We start from the raw sequence: 7,850 nt of genomic DNA, 5'->3' as shown, positions 1-7,850 counted from the left end.
TATGGGTAGTACCACCCATTTTTATGAATAGAAGAAGGAACTGGCAAAACAAGTGCATAGACGGATGGGCAAGCGGAGCGTACTGTCCAAACTATAAAATACATGTTGAGGTATTGTGTGGTTTATTTCAACGGGAATAGTGATGATCATCTACCTCTTATTGAGTTTTCCTACAATAATAGCTATCATTCGAGCATCCAAATGGCTCCATATGAGGTTCTTTATAGGAGAAGATGCAGATCTACTATTAGATGGTTCAAAGTTGGTGAAGCAGGGTTGATAGGACTAGATCTAGTTCACCAATCCATGGAGAAAGTTAAGGTGATTCAAGAGAGATTGAAAATGGCACAGAGTCATCAAAAGTCCTTCAGAAATGTCAGGAGAAAACTGTTGGAGTTTAAAGTGAATGATTGGTTATACCTCAAAGTTTCACCTATCAAGGGTGTTATAAGGTTTGGTAAGATGGTGAAACTTATTCCCCAGTATATTGGTCCTTATAGAATATCGATGAAAGTTGGTAATGTAGCTTATGAGTTGGAGCTACCCCAAGAGATAGCAACGGTTCATCCGGTATTTCATATCTCCATGTTGAAGAAGTTCATGGGTGATCCTTCATTGATCGTAACAACTGTCCTATAAGGATATCCCGGTCTAGATTTTAGATTGCCAAGTTTGCAAGTTGAGATCAAAGGAGGTTGCATCAGTCAAGGTCCTTTGGAGGAACCAATTTGTCGAAGAAGTGACTTAGGAAGCTAAGGAGGATATGAAGAAGAGACATCCACATCTCTTTGAATCCAGAGAGAATGCAAGTCAAGGTACTAATTCTCTTCTTAGTACTTTGTAAACTATGAGTAAGCATGTTGTCACTTTCTTGTGATTTTTTAATGTTAAACTTGAGGTTACTATTCTTAGCTTAGTAAAAGAAATCTCATTCGAGGATGAATGTTCCCAAGGTGGAGATATTGTAACATATCATAACTCGAAATAGCTAAGAATAAGCTAAAAAACTAAAAATAATCACTTTTGGAAAGAAAGTAAAAAATGAAAAATTCCCTAAGTTTAAGAAGTGAATTTTAGTCATTTTCAATTCAAGCTCAGGATGAGTTAGGAGTAGTTTTTATATGGTTGGAAAGCCTTGGATAGATCTTTCCATGGTCGTCAATTTGCGCATTTTAGATATATTATAAGGGAGATATGCCTATCCGAAGTTGGATTGTTGGATTAAGGGAGGTCCCAATCCGGAATTAAGAAAGGGAAAACTAGACTTTTCACCAATTATTTTCTTAATTATTTTTAAGGGTTTAATTAGGGTAAAAATAATCGTTAAGTCACTTTCGAAAAATCAAATTCACGCTTTGGGCTTGGGAGAAAAGAGAAGAGAAGAAGGAGAAGGGAGGTAGATTAAGGTTTCTCTAAAAACATCAAGAACTTCGAGTGGATTTCATCAAGGGTGATCCCTATCAAGGTATGTGAGATATATTCATTTTGACTTAGTTCACCTACACACTAACTTGTTTCAATTCAGCAATTTTTAGTAGGTTATTGAGTTCTTTTTATTGAATTGTTGGATGTCTATTGTTATATGATTCTTGTTTCTCCGGGTTGTTTTCAAGTTGAATACGGTGGGTATTTATGGTACCAATACTCCCACTTGTTTAATGAAAGAGTTAGGGAGGTTTGGAGGGTTTATAAATGAAAAACAAGTTAAGAAATTTGGTAGACGCACATGGGCAAGGCCAGGCGTGTCGCACCTCCATTGCACTAGAAACTGGCCTCGGTCAATTGGGGACTGGCGCGGTGCACCACTAGTGCACCAGAGCAAAGGCTTAGTAACATGAGGCTAGCGTGGCGCGCCCTGAACGCGCTTGCCTAGGTTTCATAGTTTAGCCTAGTTAAAAATTATCTAAGGTATATCAACACTCTCCAATTATTCCAAATACTCTAAATGACATCTAATCATATAGAAATCATCCAGAAACACAAATTTACAACATTGAGTCCATAATTTTAAATTCAAGGGAAAGTTAGAGACAAGCCTAGAAAACTCATAAAGTCCTTACATGAAGTCTTTTGCAAATGTATTAACTTGTTTTAAGACTTAAAAGTCAGTTTGATTAACGAAAGATAAGAAAGCGAAATTCATTCAAGTTTTCATAAGTAGTTAAAAACATTTTTATTTGTTTTAAGACTTAAGCTCGAGTTTGTTTATAATAAAGTGAAGTATTCCATGTGGAAACTAAGTATTCCCAAAAGAACTTAAAATGTTTCACATTTAAAAAAATGGAACAACGAGACTTCCCAAGATCCTTCAGGCTAATTTTCAATTAAAAAGAAATAGGTTTCTAAATGAAGCAAGCAGGGAAACTAAGATTTCAAACATAGCCTTTGAGTTACGTAATTTTGAGTACTAATCTCAAAGCACAAAATCAGTATGTTTTTAAACATAAGAGCCAATATATTTTTAAGAGTAGTATTGAGTACCTATATGAGGGAGAGTTCAGAAACCTCATAGTACCCATAAACCATGTAGCCACCATGGGTAGAAAAGGGTCATACTTCTAAAATGTTTCCACAGTAGACTACTAGATCAATTAGGTAGTTCAGGTCTCATACCTTTGGCCGGGTGTAGGATGTGCTCGCAACATGAGGGAGACCTTTGTATCATCATTGTAGATCTTAAATGATGTTTTTGGGTTAGAAAAACTCCCACAGAAGTATGGTATTTTATGTACATCAATTTACTTGTATTTTTACGTACATATCAGAATTATTGTATCCTTGTATACATTAAGAACTCACAACATGTTTCCAAATAGTTTTCTTCATATATTATGTGCTTTTAATTTCTTTAAATTGAAATGATTTAGTTATATACGTTATTCATGAGTCGATCAGAGCCAAGGCAAATGTTTCTTCAGACTCTTTTTCTAGCCTATGTTGTTTAGCATTTTAACTTGCATACTCGTACATTTAATGTATTTCTTACATTTAATATAATGATGTCAGTTGGCCTGCATTGTATCATGATGAAAACGCAAGAAACCAGGATCAGCACCATCCAGCACCTCGTTTATCCAGCCAAACACTTGGAGTCGGTGGTGAGAAATGATGTCAGTTGGCCTGCATCGTATCATGATGAAGACGCAAGAAACCAGGATCAGCACCATCCAGCACCTCGTTTATCCAGCCAAACACTTGGAGTCGGTGGTGAGCCTTCTTGCATTATGAAGGACACATATTTACTATTTTTTAGTCTTTTCATTTATAGAATGTTATGGGTTTGTCCTAATATTCATCTTAGTGTTATAGAGGTTTCATAGACAAGTAGTCAGTAAGATAGTTTAGTTTTGAGTCTCGCTTAACTTGCATTTCTGTTGTGAGATTGTGAGATTTTAGTGTCATTTTGGCCATGAAATTTATGTAAGCTATCTCTGTGAGAATGTATCTTGTGTTATATTGAGTTAAGTCTTCCGTTTAGTAAAACAGGTCAAGAATTCGCTCAAGGCCAGCAATGGTCATTGCGTGTCGACCACGTCCAAAGTGTATGCTCGGTCTGTGACGTTATTGAAGCGAAATAAAGAAAATCCTATTTTGCTTAGGAGATGATAATAGACTTTCTTTGATTTTATTTGATAATTTTAGGGTTTTTATATATTATATCATTAGTTAGCCTTTAGCTTTTTGTTTGTAGCCATATTTTTCCCTTGACTATTTTGTTAAATCCCTATTTTTTGCACATTGTTTACTTGAGCATAATAGCATAGACTTATTCTAATTGATAATTTTGAAGAATAAAGGGATGGTTGAGTGAAAAGAGAATTTGTGATAGCTACTACTTGCTTAAAATCCCTCTTTGAAAGAATATGATGTGAAAAAAGCGATGAATAAAAGAAGTTACCTTGACGATGACCATGGTCCTTCCAAGGACGTTGTTCACCTTAACGCAAGTAAAAATACGTAAGTTGAGGGTGACTATTATGAAAAAAAACTTTACAAAAAAAAAAAAGAAAAAAGAAGAAGAAGATTAAAGCATTTTTGGGATGATGAGAATAACTTGTGAAATAATTGTTGAATAGAGGGCTAAAAATAAAGAAAAGGAAATAATGGGTGATGAAGTCTAAAATTGCAAAGTGCTTAAGGAAGTGTACGACACTATTATATAGTTTTCCTATTTGTCTCCTACCCTACATTACAACCCGTTAAAGTCGTATTTATTTCTATTCAAGCATGATTTAATTAGTAGATATGTACATAATGGGCAAGCCTATGGTTCTTTGTGCATACATGTGAATTTTATTTATGAGTGTGAGAGTTGTTCTTGATATGAAATCCTTAATTTATATTCAATATTATAAATTGACCGTGTGGACTTTTTATTTTTGTGAGGGCACTTGTTTCAGGATGTATAGGTGATTTTATTAACATTCTTGGATGAGAGTAGGCGAGCAAGCTCAAATTTGATGAGTCCAAAGTCTTTCCTTGAGGGTAGGAGGTTAAATATTTGTTTTTTATTTGAATGTTTTACATAATGATTGAGAAATTGTAGTTGATGTTTTGAATTGGTATACAGACTAATTGTTTGTATTAACCAAAGTGATGACATTCCTATTTTAATTTATTTGATATGAGCTTTAATGTTTGCTTGAGGAAGTGAAAAAGTTTACGTGTGGGGTGTTGATGTGAGGTCAAAATTACATATTTTTAATCATTATTAACCTCACATTTATTATTCATATCTATCCTTTTTTAGAATGAATTTTAAGGATTGTTCTAAATATTACATTTTATTTATACGAGTAAATTGGAGTGAAGTTGAGAAAGTTTGGAGCTATAACAAATTAAAGATGGAAGGTTGAAGAAGGAAATAAAGTAGACATATTAATGGATTAAATTGTAAAAGAATTGAAGCTGAAGGAATAAGCTGCCACGTGACCGGCTTTGGATGCAGTAGTGCGTTTAGCACCAAACCAACCGAGCTCCACGCGTGTGACAGAGAAATTCTTATTCCGCTTGTGTTTAGTTTCCCAATTTGTTTGGGACTTAATTTATTTAGGGTTTTCTGCAACTATAGATAGTCCACAAAAATAATTATCAGAGGAGATCAATCAAGCGTAGGACAAATATAGGGCATCAAATAGAAAGTCGTCAATATTTTTTAGGGTTCTTTTCTACTTCTTTTTTCTTAGAGACTTGCAACTAAACACCCTTCTGTAGCTATAAGTTGATTTTCGATAGTTATAGGCTTTTTTAATTAGTTTTTATTTGTTGTTATAAGTCAATTTTATATTCTTGTTTTAGTATTTCTTGACTGGCCATCTAGAGATAAATATATTGTCTAATCTTAAAATCGAGAGAGAAGGGGTTAGATAGACCAGAGAATATAAAGAGCTCGGTCGAACCATTAGATTGAGGTGATTTGTTTTTAGGAGTGAAACCCGGATGAATAACTTTCTTGGTTACGAAATTGGATGAAATTTAAATGTTCGCTAGTTAGTCTATTTATCCGCGCTCAACGATGTATTTAGATAGCTAGCTAGAGTAGGCGACTAATGGTGTGTTGTCCAACTCATTCAATTAACCCTATAAATCAGTAACTTCATAAATAAAATTAGTTCAAAGCCAGTAATATGATACAGAAGATTCAATACATGTTGCTGCCTAGGCTTTTCCAATTTATTATTTAATTCCAGCATTATTTTCTTTCGGCACTCTTAAATAAATAACTAGACTAGTATAATTTAGTAAAAATAATTGATTGAAATGTTTTTTGGGTTCGATAATCTGGTTCTTTTAAGAGCCACTATTTTACTTGCACGAGCGCGTACACTTACTTGTGTAATTGGGAGAAACATTATATAAAAGAGAACCCTAAGCCCCCCTACGTGGCGCCACCACAAACCAAGATTCACTTTGAATTTATTTTATTTCCAAAACTAGTCTTTCCCTTTCATGAAAAGTTGTCAATTTTATTTTAACATTGTGACTTTATGAAGAGTTGTAACTTTTATGTAAGATTGTAAAATTTTTGGAGGGTTGTAACTTTTTCGAAGAGTTAAAACATTTTCGAAAAGTTATGACTTTTCTAAATGTTTTGACTTTTCCAAAGAGTTGTCACTTTTATGTAAGGTCGTAACCTTTCCGAAGGGTTGTAAATTTTTCAAAGATTTTCAACCTTTCCGTTAAGACACAATAATCATTTGCTCACATTATCCTTTGTTGTCAATAAACATAAACTTTCCTCTCATTTTAAAACAACGTTCTTCTACATCTTGTTTTGGACAACTAAATATTTGTGTACTTTGCTCTTGTTGAATGAACAACTGACGCTTTTTATTTTTGCATCAATACACTAGTGAATAAAAGTCGTTCTATCTTGAGAGGGTCTATTTATTTAAACATCGAGTACTAGAGGGGAATAATTTCTGTAAGGAGACATTGTGCATTCAACGGGCTCGCATTTTTTCATTCTATTTTTAAAAATACTGGTATGTTTTTAGACTCATTAATTTATTTTATTATTATTAACTATTGTTTTTTAGTACATGCTTTGAACTTTGTTGTTTTTGTTTATGCAAAGTTATTGTTATAAGTATTTGTTAGTACAAATTAAATAACAAACGTTAATTGGATATTAAAGAAAATTTTCTCTACTGAAATTGTTGAATGTACAATAAAGAAAAAGCTTGTACATTTCATCATCAACAACGCCATTCCTTCAAATACAAGGATGTGATTTTGTGTTGTTTTATAAAATACTCTCAGAGTTAATAACTTTTTTGCATGCCCATATTTTTTTGGTTCTATCTATTTTACTAAATTTTATCAGTAGATCTTATGAGTACATTAAAGATTAAATGTTGATTGAAGTGTTAGTCAATTTATTTTGTATGTTATTCCAAAATAGAGGAACTTTTCTAGTTAGAATGATCTGTCATCATCATTGGATATCTCATAGTTTACTCTTTTTAATGTATGTGTTTTTTGTTATTTTGTTATTTCCTTAAAATTGTATTAATTATTTTTCATTTGGTATGTATATCATCTCACTTGAACAAAAAACATCGTTCTTTTAATGTTTTTCTTTCTCATTCGGCTCTTCTAAATATTTTTTGTGTGAGTTATGACTATTTTCAACAAACTTAATTTGAAGAATATGAAAAAAAAAAACCTACTCTAAATAAAATTAATATCTTAAACTTCAAATGATATGTCTAATTAAAGTAGATTTGTTGTCCTTCATGTCCCGAGTCATTGTTGAGTGTTTCAGTTAGGTAGGTTAGACTATTTTTTAATTTTTTAATGTTCAAGAATATTTATTTAACATGAGTCTAGATTCTATATTTTTACCTATCTTGTACTTTCATTATACACAATTATACATACATAGTTCTGAATAAATCATAAAGTCCAATTGATGAAGCAACTTGAAGGGCCTTCAAAACTGCAGTGTATTGAAGAATAAATTTCTAAAAGGATCAACAATATTATTTTTTGTTATTTCAAATATAATTTTCTCTTTCTATAAATATTTTTAGAGTAAGAATAATTAAAAGTGGTGAACAATTGACCTTAGACAAGTAGATTGTTTCTAAAAGAATCTAGTTATGTTGTTGAGTTGTACATTTTTTTTAATGGTCTTAACTTATTTATAAATAATATTGATTATCAAAAATTTCACATAGTTTTTTTTCACAGGAAGTTATTCTAACCATAAAATTATCAGATTCTATAATTTTCATTTACAAAAAATAGAAAAAGTGCTGTTTAATCGCTACATTAGAACATCATTCAATATTAACAACACAATCATATAATCAAACATATATTATGATAAATTATGCAAAAGCTAA

Source organism: Solanum pennellii, chromosome 9 (genome assembly GCF_001406875.1).
Source record: "Solanum pennellii chromosome 9, SPENNV200".
In the NCBI taxonomy this organism is placed as follows: Eukaryota; Viridiplantae; Streptophyta; class Magnoliopsida; order Solanales; family Solanaceae; genus Solanum; species Solanum pennellii.
The sequence above is the reverse complement of the archived record's forward strand: the minus strand, read 5'-3'. Positions refer to the sequence as shown.